Below are 12010 nucleotides of genomic sequence, written 5' to 3' on the forward strand. Positions count from 1 at the left end.
GGGACGGCGAACCAAAGACTGTGTTTTATTGGGACAGAACACTTAGAAGATGTAAGAAATCTATTATAGCTGCCTCCACCACGCTTGTGCGTCCCCTTTCGGGATTTTACTACCCGATATGCGATACTTAATTCACTGAAAAAATGGGAGACACAGAAAAATCTCAAAGAAAGTTGGCATGTTTTGTATTATCGCGAAATAGGTGAGTCACGGATATTGTAACGAGTTGGGGTTGGCTATTATTAAAACAAAGGCGTTTTTCGTTGCGACCAAGTCTTTTCACGAAGTTTCGATCACCAGCTGTCCCCTCCGAGGCCGGCCGGAATGGCCGAGGGGTTCTAGGCGCTACAGTCTGGAACCGGGCGACCGCTACGGTCGCAGGTTCGAATCCTGTCTCGGGCATGGATGTGTGTGATGTCCTTAGGTTAGTTAGGTTTAATTACTTCTAAGTTCTAGGCGACTGATGACCTCAGAAGTTAAGTCGCATAGTGCTCAGAGCCATTTGAACCATTTGTCCCCTCCGAATACCAAAATATGTTTTTGACTCCCATATTTATAGGTATGACTATGATACTAGAATACTTGGAAAGTAAACTTGGAGGAAATGGCACTGCCCAATCTGTTGTTCTTAATGGAGCAATTTTTTTTCGCGATGTAGACTTAATTTTTCACTGGACGTCGCAACTGGATCAGCTGGCAGTGGGTGGTTTACACTCGCAATCGTCCGCTGTGAGAACGCTTCCCTTCCTGGACTAGAATTTTTTGCCGACCGAGATGTCATCGCCTACAAGACATGGCATTGTTGAATCGACCCGAAGACACAAAGTAGACCTTGTTTCGTTTATAGTATTATGCCTTAGGGAGTGGAACGGTCGATAAATAGTCTGAAAATAGTTGTATTGAAATTCTGCCAAATATTTAAATGCAACGTGTTCATATCATGAGAGTCAGCAACTGTATTGATGTTTAAGACAATTCTTATCTGTTGTTCTGTTGCAGTTGCACATTTTAATCACATGGTATGTTTCGATCACTAAGGATTATCTTCAAACCTAAAACATAGTAAAACTGAATATTTATCAGCTAATATTTTACGATAAGTAGAAAAAAAGAAAATAAGTTTTACATAAATGTAAAATTTACCTAAGTAGTTGTGTCAGCAAACCGTACCGTCTACTGCGAGCAGCATGTAAGACTACTGAAACTCCAGTCAATCTTCAAATTGGTACATGTTGGAAGTAGGGGAAAGAGGCGGGAGAGGAAAGAAAAATGGAGTGAGGGTGACTGGGATAGGGGAAAGGAAACAGGGAGGGGATGGTGGGGAGGTATGAGTTTAACAAGAGTGATCTTGTTAAAATTATAAAATGTACAATTACATAAAAATTCTCTTTAAATTCTAATAGTGTAGAACGATGGATATGAAAAATGTAAACAGCATAAGACACGAAAGTTATGAGATGATTCGAAGGAGATACAGAGTAGGCAAAAAAGGCACGGGATGGGGAGAGGGGAGGTAAGATTGGTGGCAAAGATGCTAAGGGCACCTTTCCCCTCCCTCAACCACCCTCACTCCGTTTTCCTTCCTCATCTCTCCCTCGAATATAAGCCTATCTAAAACATCAACCATAGTTGCAAAACACAGTACTCTGGTATGTTTTTCCGAGTAGACGAGACAGATTGCTGACGCAAATACTTGGACAAATTCTACGTTTATGTACAATTTCTTTTCATTTTCTCTGCTTACTGTCAAATATTTGATGGTATGTATTTAGTTTTACGTACAACTGAGACTGAATAATAAATAAGAATTATCTTAAAGTTAAGTGTGAATTGCAGAGTAGAGATGTACGGGTAAATGCAATTCTCCGCCAGAACGTAATTTCAGTTACGCAGAAAAGGAAGGTGTACAATAAGTGCCCAAAATGTGAGTGACATTCTAGTCGTGCACGATTATGTGACAAGGTTCTCACCAAACTCGTTTACTGCCAAACTTCATAGATTTATTTAATGTAAGTACGGAAGGTACGTATTTTTTCCTTTTATTTATTTTTTTAATTTTCAGGCTGAATCTCACGCAGAAAGCTAACAAGAAAGAAAAGCTTCCTTCATCTTGATTGTTGGGACTCTTAAATATATCGCATATTTTGTTGGAGCTATGATTGTAATTGACTAATTTTTAACTATAAAGCGTTTTTATGAATTAGTTATACAAAAGTAATCCTTAATTGTGGAAAGGGTTAAAAACTTAGAGTAATGTTTGATACATCACTGAGTGGAGTTTATCTTCGCCCCTAACGGTGTTAATTCTTGACATTGCCGCTATGTGGCAAGCGCGAATGAGTTATTCCAACAGTCATCGTGGAGTCGTATAATGGTTGCACTGCATGCACAGTGTTGTATAAGCTTTCATGAATACAAATCCGCTACTACAGCTCAGAAACAATTCAGAACTAAGAATCGCAAACCAACACCCTGCAGGCAAGCTGTTATTAATTGGTGCAATCGTTTCAACAAAACTGGCTGTGTATCATACAGGACTCCGGCCAGGGTCAGCGAGCCGTCTCTGATGCAGCAACTGAACATGTTCGGCAGTCTTACGTCAGTAGTCCGGATAAATCTACGAGACGTGCCAGCTTAGAATTGGACATGCCTAGTGTTACACTGTGGAAGGTACTACGGAAACGTCTATGACTCAGCCGGCCGGGGTGGTCGAGCGGTTCTAGGCGCTGCAGTCTGGAACCGCGCGACTGCTACGGTCGCAAGTTCGAATCCTGCCTTGCGCATGGATGTGTGTGATGTCCTTAGGTTAGTTAGGTTTAAGTAGTTCTAAGTTCTAGGGGACTGATGACATCAGCAGTTAAGTCCCATAGTGCTCAGAGCCCGGGAGTAGACAACATTCCATTGGAACTACTGATAGCCTTGAGAGAGCCAGCCATGACAAAACGCTACCATCTGGTGAGCAAGATGTATGAGACAGACTTTAAGAAGAATATAATAATTCCAATCTCAAAGAAAGCAGGTGTTGACAGATGTGAAAATTACCGAACTATCAGTTTAATAACACACGGCTGCCAAATACTAACATGAATTCTTTACATAAGAATGGAAAAAACTGATAGCTGCCGACCTCAGGGAAGATCAGTTTGGATTCCATAGAAATGTTGGAACACGTTAGGCAACATTGGCACTACGACTTACTTTAGAAAATAGATTAACGAAAGGCAAGCCTACGTTTCTAGCATTTGTAGACTTAGAGAAAGCTTTTGACAATGTTGATTGGAATACTCTCTTTCAAATTCTTAAGGTGGCAGGGGTAAAATACAGGGAGCGAAAGGCTATTTACAATTTGTACAGAAACCAAATGGCAGTTATAAGAGTTGAGAGGCATGAAAGGGAAGCAGTGGTTGGAAAAGGAGTGAGACAGGTTTGTAGCCTATTCCCGATGTTATTCAATCTGTATATTCAGCATGCAGTAAAGGAAACAAAAGAAAAACTCGGAGTAGGAATTAAAATCCATGGAGAAGAAATAAAAACTTTGAGGTTCGCCGGTGACATTGTAATTCTGTCAGACGCAGCAAAGGACTTGGAAGAGCAGTTGAACAGAAGGGACAGTAAACGAGTATATAAGGTGAACATCAACAAAAGCAAAACGAGGATAGGGGTTCAAAAATGGCTCTGAGCACTATGGGACTTAACATCATACGTCATCAGTCCCCTAGAACTTAGAACTACTTAAACCTAACTAACCTAAGGACACCACACACATCCATGTCCGAGGCAGGATTCGAACCTGCGACCGTAGCAGTCGCGCGGTTCCGGACTGAGCGCCTAGAACCGCGAGACCACCGCGGCCGGCCGAGGATAGGGGAATGTAGTTGAATTAAGAGGGGTGATGCTGAGGGAATTAGATTAGGAAACGAGACACTTAAAGTAGTAAAGGAGTTTTGCTGTTTGGGGAGCAAAATAACTGATGATGGTCGAAGTAGACAGGATATAAAATGAAGACAGGCAATGGGAACGAAAGCGTTTCTGAAGAAGAGAAATTTGTTGACATGGAGTATAGATTTTAAGTGTCAGGTAGCCTTTTCTAAAAGTATCTGTATGGAGTGTAGCCATGTATGGAAATGAAACGTGGACGACAAATAGTTTAGACAAGAAGAGAATAGAAGCTTTCGAAATGTGGTGGTACAGAAGAATGCTGAAGATTAGATGGGCAGATCACATAACTAATGAGAAGGCATTGAACAGAATTCGGGAGAAGAGAAATATGTGGCACAACTTGACTAGAAGAAGGGATCGGTTGGTACGACATATTCTGAGGCATCAACGGATCACCAATTTAGTATTGGAGGGCAGCGTGGAGGATAAAAATCGTAGAGGGAGAGCAAGAGATGAATACACTAAACAGATTCAGAAGGATGTAGGTTGCAGTAGATACTGGGAAGTGAAGAAGCTTGCACAGGATAGAGTAGCTCTGTCAAATTCTTCATGCATTATCATATCTCCAATATCATCTTCTTGTACCTCCTCTTCCATTTCCATAATATTGTCCTCAAGAACATCGACCTTGTATAGACCTTCTATATACTCCTTCCACCTTTCTGCTTTCCCTTCTTTGCTGAGAACTGGGTTTCCATCTGAGCTCTTGATAATCGTGCAAGTAGTTCTTTTTTCTCCAAAGGTCTCTTTAGTTTTCGTGTAGGCAGTGTCTATCTTACCCCTAGTGATACATGCTTCTACATCCTTACATTTGTGGTAGCCACACCTAACATTTGTAAATAAAACCTGAAGATATACTGCATTGAGTGTTGTATCAAACATTTCTGTACGTTGTTTCCCTTTTCTACAATCAAAGGTTACTTTGGTATAACTAATTTATAAACATCCTGTATTTCGTTAAATTTCTTGCAAGGAAATGTACAAGAACATGTGACTGTTTATGCTATAGCAAATAGATCTTGCAGCTTTAGATTACCCTACACAACTGGATAGATTGAATGAAAGTTTATGAGCTATCAATGTGTAGATAAGAAGAACGCTGCGAACATTGCTCATGGAGTGAGCATTGCGGCCTGGGCCTAGCTGCGGCTTGCCAGCTGCGGGCTGGTACAGTCCACGCCTCTGACAGGCAGACTGAGACTGGAGAGAGGCTGGTTGGCCGGCGCTCGGACTGCCCAACCGAGATGGGCTGGACCGCCGTGGCGGGCTGAGAGCGATTGGCAGTGAGCAGCACGTGGCTCTGCCCACTGGAAGATCATTACATTCGGCAGATTTTATATGTCGATTACAGTGATTCCGTTTGGTTGACTAATATTTTAGCAAGTTTGGTAGGGTTCCTTTTCGTCATTGGCGTTTCTATGTCGGATTCATTATTTTTCTAATTCGTTACGATTAACAGACGCTTCATTTTCTGGGGAATCAAGTAGCTGCTGTCAACATGTGTTGAGTTCCACTTCCTTCTCATTCAAAGACCCGTTCCATGAGTAAAGTGATGGAACTGAGCTAGGGAGCTTTTGTCACCTACTGTAGCCAATATTTTTATCGAAGAATGACATTTTCACTCTGCAGCGGAGTGTGCGCTGATATGAAACTTCCTGGCAGATTAAAACTGTGTGCCGGACCGAGACTCGAATTCTAGTGCTCTAGCACTTGCCGGCGAAAGGCAAAGGTCGCGAGTTCGAGTCTCGGTCTGGCACACAGTTTTAATCCGCCAGGAAGTTTCATTTTTCATCGAAGATTTCGGGAAACATGTGCTGGAGTCTGCGGCATTGAATCTTGTATGCCTTTTTTATACGTATAGAAGAAACTTGTTTATTCGGTCTCGTGACAGAAAGAGTTACACGGTTTAGAGAAAATCTCAATTCAATCCACTTGAATATTCTATTCACGTAGAGGTGGAAGGAGATGGATTCCCTCCCTCCTTGATGGGTTACTAGGGAGGAAGGCCGATGATACATTAGGACGTGCCGTTTAGGGGAATTCTGTGCAGAACACGATAGCAGCGCACAACGGCATTGTGCTGCTTTGTACACTGGAGAATGCTACACTTATATAGTGATACGTAGGTATGTCGCTGAATGGAAGGGAAGATGCGACAGTCAATTTGACTTGGTTTGGAGTGTGACTTGTAAGTGAACGGTTGTCCTTCACGTTTCCAGTTGTGTTTTTTAATAACATTTGATTTACTGAAATGCAATATATGCTGTTAATCCATAATTGTCTGCCCTTAAATGAAATGTAGTCTTTAATTGCATGCCATTCGCCATATGTCAATTACTTAACATATTTGTCAGTTGTTATGTTCTATAAAAGTTGTTACCACGAAATGTGCACTTGCGACCGAACAGGATGGGATAATGTCTTCTTCACTTTCATTTTTTTATGCAAGTACTTTTTAAACTATGTATTTCTATTTTTCCCTTGCTTTTCCAAGAGGTGTGAAATTACATTAGGAAGACTTACAGAAAGTAGAATGATACTGAATCAACCGAAATGTCAGTTTAAGTCTTTTTGTCTTCTGAAATAGGAGTTTTAGAAGAATCTAAGGAGTTTAATTCATCCAAATCAACTTTGGAAAGATAGATTCGTAAAGCTAAGAGTTGACAAACAAGATGGGAAATTTAAAAATGTGTTCACTCAGGATAAAAGACGAGACAGTAGCACACCTCAAGTGAATGGACTTTTTATACCAGTGATGAAACATGTCAGCCTCAAACCATTAGCCAGTCAATAGCAGAAATAAATGGTTGTCTAGCTGGAAAATGCTGGCTTACAAGACCTATTACTAGGCATCCTATCTTGTCTATTCGCAAGCCAGAAAATGAAACTTGTGCCCAAGCAATGGTATTCAATAAAGTAACAGTAACAATAATACGGCATTAAGCATTAAAAATCATTGTTAATTTTTCAAAATAACATTACAATATTTTCTTACTGTTGCAGACTTTTTAAAGATCCCGTATGCCATAGTCTGAATTGTTCATTACACAACTTTATGCTTTAGTTTTCAGACGATATTTAAATATTTTGCAACAATTTCACAAAAAATGTCTTTACTCCTTTCTGCCCCACATGTGGTGCAGGAAGGGAAATAAGCAAGCATTTCTTTGAAAAAATGTAAAAAATAGCCAGTGTCACATACAGTTTTAAGTGATTTTCAGGTAAGATTCATTACGTTATACTACAAGGCGATTTTTTGTGTATTTAAGAAGTGTTTTCTTGTGTTCCTTTATTTTACAAAACTTTTTGAACATTAAGTATCCCGCTTCACCTCGAGTGCCCTATAGGAAGCCATACCTCACTGCTTCAAGCTGATAGTTGCCACCAACCTCTCAGCGTGAAGGGGTACTTTATATCTTGGTACACAGGACTCATGTTGACTCAGGACCAGCTGAATCAGCACATCTTGAAGATACCTTTCACCAGAATGTGTACGATGAGGGACACTTTAGACCTGTGTTACGCTATTGTCCTACTGTTATAAGGGTGAGTGACGTGAATGATGCCGGTCAAGCCGTCAGGTCCGTGGAGCGCCGGCGTATGGAGCATAAGCGTCACACAGTCATACAATAGCCGAGAAAGTCTGCGATTGCAGGACAATGCGTCGGTACCGGTCATCTGAAGTGGTCGTAATATAACGACATAGAGATTCTGGCGCGTAGTTCCAGTTACTGGGATAATGTTATTAATAAAGCTGTTGAGATTGAACTAGCAGGCGACTTTGTAAGTAACCCGCACACATCGTGTGTCCTCTTGCCGGACGGGGAGACGCACGTTGATGAACCCGGTTGTGCGCAGAACCACAATTTCACCTGCTCTTGGAGTGGTCAACTGCGAATCGAATAACATTTCTAAATAAATCATCTGCGCCTGGTGATCAATTATTGAGTCAACTCAACTGCATGTGGAAGAAAACACGAGTTCAGTTGGCACTATAGCATTTTCCTTCCCGTTTTCAGAGACTTAGGGCTCTCTACGGCCGCTAAGCAGGACATGTGGACTCTCAGGTATTGCTAAAATGCTTGTAAAGTATTCATGTCTATAATGAGGCAGTACTCAAAGTATCTAAAGGGATATGGAACCTACCTTCATTCCATACGATAATAATAAGAAACGCTGTTTAACAAACTCAAACGTGTCATAGGCCCATTTCTGTACTTTAAAATCAAACCCTGTATATACTGCGCCAACCGCATTGCCACAGTGGTAACACCGAGTTCCAATCAGATCACCGAAGTTAAGAACTGTCGGGCTTGGCTACCACTGGGATTGGTGCCCGTCTGGTCTACCGAGCACTGTTGGCAAGCGGGGTGCACTCAACACTTGTGCAGCAAATTGAGGACCTGCTTGAGTGACAAGTAGCGGCCCCGGTCTCGTAAACTGACATACGGGTGTGAGAGCGACATGCTGACCACACGCCCCTCCCCATCCGCCCCCATTGACGCCTACAGGCTGAGGATGACACGGTGGTCGGTCAGTTCCATTAGGCTTATTTCAAATCAACTCGGCAGCCGACAAGCCGGTATTTTTGCCGGGCAGACACAGGACCTGCCACCTCTTCACACATAGACGGCAGCCGCACGGCATACCGTGCCGTCCTTCCTTGTCTTGTGCATATTCAGTTGACCTCGACAACAAATGGAGCACGACCAGCTATTAGCGTGGTATCTCTTGTACAGACGTTTGAAGAACAGTAGAAGAAGAAGAGTGCATTGGGTCCATCCACTCAGTATGAGAAGAGACGAAGTGGGTGCATTCTTTGTTCTTTTTGAGAAATTAAGAGGAGATGAAAATAAGTTTTTTAATTATTTTCGGATGAGTTTACGAACTTTTGACGATATACATGCACGAATGAAGAGTTCCATTCAACGCGTTAATACATCCTTCCGAGAAAGTATCCAGCGTATACAAATGTTGGTAATTAGAGTCAGCCGCACGGGGTATCCGCCTTCACACGGTCCGTGCTACTCTCGTCGGAGGTTCGAGTCCTCCCTCGGACATGGATGTGTGTGTTTTCCATAGCGTAAGTTAGTTTAAGTTAGATTAAGTAGTGTGTAGGCTTGGGGACCAATGATCTCAGCAGTTTGGTCCCATAAGACCTTACCACAAATTTCCAAATTCCAATTACAGTCATGTGAGTGGGAAAGAAAACAATAGCTAAAATTTAAAAAAGTTATCATCCTAAAGGATGTATAGTTTTGCTATGACCTTAAAAAATTAAAACACTGGTTAAATATTTCCACAATCAGTAAAGTAGTCAGATGTCTGTGCCAAGCTATTTGGTCTCTGCGTTATGAATGTATGTCTCTACCCACCAAAGACGACTTTGTAAACATTGCTCGAAAATTTGAGCAAAGAGCAAATTTTCCTCACTGTGTTGGAGCTGTAGGTGGAAAGTACATTCGTATCGTCTATCCATGATCCATTTCACTCATTGTACTGCAGTTACAAAGGATATTCATCTATAGTGTTGACGGCTGTGGCTGACTCTGACTATAGATTTATCAACGTAGATATCGGCAGTTATGGTAAAGAGAGTGGCTCTACTATATTTAAAGAATGTTCTTTGTAGAAATCACTGAAGGAAATAAATGTTAATTCCTGAAGACAGGTGCCTTCAGACTACAGTAAGTCCAAAGATACCTTATTTTTTTATTGGTGATGAAGCGTTTAGACTGCATCAACACCTTCTACGACCATACACTGGGCACCAATTAACAGTTGCTAAAAGAGAGTTCAATTATCCCTTGTCAAGAGCCCAGAGGTACGTAGAATGTTGATTTGGAATACTGACTAATAAATGGAGGATTTTCCACAGAACTATAAATTTAAAACCCGATTTTTCTCGTGACATTGTCAAAGCGTGTGTTGTTTTGCACAATATCGAAGGTACTCTGTCCATGACTGGACTTGAATGTATAACAAGAAGTGAATGTGTACGTGGGGGAATTTATGCCAATAATGTACGAAAAATGATGGCAGATTATTTTATGACACTGGAGTGATCTTTGAAACGACAGTTATCTAAAATTTAATGTGGCACTGATGTAATTTTTTTTTGTATTTGACGTAAAAAAATAATTATTTATAATTACCATAGTCGTCTCTGTCTTTGTCACACATCCATTCAAATTCTTCGGTCAGTTCTTTGCAAACTTCGATTCATGCACTCCGTGTTTGTGTTCTGTCCTTATAAGTACCTAAAGTCTTGTCCCACAAAACTGGTCGTTCCTGAACCAATGTCATAAGGATTTAGATATCAACTTCCGCCTTGACTAGAAATGTCCACAACAGATTGAACAACCAACAAAGCAAAAAACAACAGACCGGCACACGATAGTTGTCAGGTATATGTGTAGCGCTCTACTGTTCTGGATGCCCCAAAACCTGCGCCGGTATTTCCGCACGACACCGACATCGGAGCCGGCCGAAGTGGCCGTGCGGTTAAAGGCGCTGCAGTCTGGAACCGCGAGACCGCTACGGTCGCAGGTTCGAATCCTGCCTCGGGCATGGATGTTTGTGATGTCCTTAGGTTAGTTAGGATTAACTAGTTCTAAGTTCTAGGGGACTAATGACCTCAGCAGTTGAGTCCCATAGTGCTCAGAGCCATTTGAACCATTTTTTTGAACCGACATCGGGCCGACACAGTGGGGCCCGCCGGCATCCCACAGTCTCGGCCCGGCTGTCGGCTGTCGTTTAGCCGTCCACGTCGTCTGTCGGCCAGGTGTGAAAAGTCCCGTAACCGCCACACCCTCACAAGCGGCTATACGGTGCTGCGTGCCGGGTAGATGTGAAATAAGCCTTAGGGTCTTCTGAGACCTGTTCGGACGGAATGGACAGGAGTCTGTCTTTCTTTCTTTCGCTTGTGACGTTTTTCCCGCAGATATGCAGGGTCGTCATGGTTAATCGGATGTGGGAATGTTAGTTGAAGGGATGGCCGGATGCCCTTCCTGCCGCCACCCGGTACCCCCTGGGAAGGAATTAGTGTACCCCAACTGTCTGCGACTAGAGTAATCCATGGAATAGTGCGAAAGTGTTCAGATGTCAGCGAGCCGTGTAACTGAGGAGGGACGTGGGGACCAGCCCGGTATTCACCTAGCGGGATGTGGAAAACCGCCAAAAAACCACATCCAGGCTGGCCGACACACCGGCCCTCATCGTTAATCCGCTGGGCGGTTTCGATTAGGGGCCGGCGTGCCTACCCGAGTCCAGGAAGCAGGGCGTTAGCGCGCTCGGCTAACCTGGCGGGTCACTGCAAATGTTCTTCACGTTATCAGATGCGTGAGTCCTATCTGTATCATTTATTTTAATGTATGTGGTTGTCTAACTCTGAACGATAATTTCAACAAAATGATACAAATTAAGGCCGAAAACCATGTGAAGTGCCTCGCAAGAAGCGCTAAAAACCTGATTTTTAGATAATGAATAAAATGTGTATAGCAGTTACACAACAGCATTATAACAGTTGCGATCACGGCACAAACATGAGATCTATTCAGGTTTCTTGTCATATATGCATTTTTATTCCACGTTAGTAGGTGTAAGGACAAAATGATACAAAATTTGAAGAAAATGAAAGGTTCTGTACGTAATGACTTTAACATATATAACGATACAAGTGCCATCTTATCGATTTTCACTCATTTAAGAATGCTTTCGTAAAAACACTCTTCTCTTTTAGAAATGGAATCAGTTTAAATACATTTCTTTCTTTCAGAAAACCTAGGTTCACAGTGTGGTGCTACCAGCTGCTCCTGTTGAAGATCAGAAGGCTTCGCATTCCTCTTCAAAATGTGATGTCCCTCGAACTCTTCAGGGAGCATTGAAATTTGACAGAACTTGCAGTACTGCTAACCGTTCAGCAGTCAGTTTGATCCACTGTGCTTTTGACGTATGTACATTGGTGACATTTTGTGTTTTTCAGCAGCTGAACTAAAGTCCAAAAGAATCTGTTTCTTGCTTAACAGTCTCTATCATTGGTGTTGTGTATGTGTAGCTTCACCGATGATAC

General features: G+C 42.1%; 1 protein-coding gene across 1 annotated transcript in view; it reads right to left on the reverse strand.

Moving 5' to 3' along the window:
* The window catches only part of LOC126484447 (uncharacterized), a 729699-nt gene that overhangs the window by 332677 nt on the left and 385012 nt on the right, over positions 1–12010 (reverse strand). The gene's annotated exons all lie outside the window — the stretch shown is intronic.

The sequence above is a fragment of the Schistocerca serialis genome, chromosome 6 (genome assembly GCF_023864345.2).
Source record: "Schistocerca serialis cubense isolate TAMUIC-IGC-003099 chromosome 6, iqSchSeri2.2, whole genome shotgun sequence".
In the NCBI taxonomy this organism is placed as follows: Eukaryota; Metazoa; Arthropoda; class Insecta; order Orthoptera; family Acrididae; genus Schistocerca; species Schistocerca serialis.